Source organism: Atta cephalotes (genome assembly GCF_000143395.1).
Source record: "Atta cephalotes unplaced genomic scaffold scaffold00029, whole genome shotgun sequence".
NCBI lineage: Eukaryota > Metazoa > Arthropoda > Insecta > Hymenoptera > Formicidae > Atta > Atta cephalotes.
The window spans coordinates 3,446,208-3,446,915 of record NW_012130093.1 but is presented as its reverse complement, the minus strand read 5'-3'; positions in this window follow the sequence as shown (position 1 = coordinate 3,446,915).

The following is a 708-nucleotide window of genomic DNA, read 5'->3' as shown; positions in this document are numbered from 1 at the left end:
ACTTTTGATGAATAAAACTTGTATTTTGAATTTTCTGAATGAATTCCGGGAACTTTTTGATCAAGGTAATGTATATATATATATATATATAAAGGGAAGATGCCATTTTTGCAAGGTATGACATATCAGTTTTTTGGAATATCAGTAATCTCAATAATATACAATAAAATCAAAAAAAGTTTAATTCGTTAATTTGTATAAATAAAAAAAGTTTTTAGAATGTAAATAATATTTTTTTGTAGTTTAATTCAATAACATTAAAAAGTTATTCAAGAATATAGGCTTAAGTATGGCATTTTCCTCCGATTTATTTTATACTTGCTTGTGTATGATCTTTTTAATGCTTCATAATTTTTTTGTCTGTCGGAGTTCCCCACTAAGGTTTCAACATAATATTCTATATACTTGAGGCTATCAAACTATGCAAAAAATTTTTCAATTTTTTGAACCCAACAAGGTAGAATGGACTCTGAAAGAAAGGAACTCAGAAATCATTCTACTGAGTGATCTTATACTTCGAACAATTATATAAATGGTTTCTTGTTGTAAAAAAAAGGAGAGAGAGAGAGAGAGAGAGAGAGAGAGAGAGAGAGAGAGAGAGAGAGAGAGAGAGAGAGAGAGAGAGAGAGAGAGAGAGAGAGATATATAGTATATNNAANAGATATAGTACTATTATTATTAGTAGTAGTTATAGTATATATTATATTA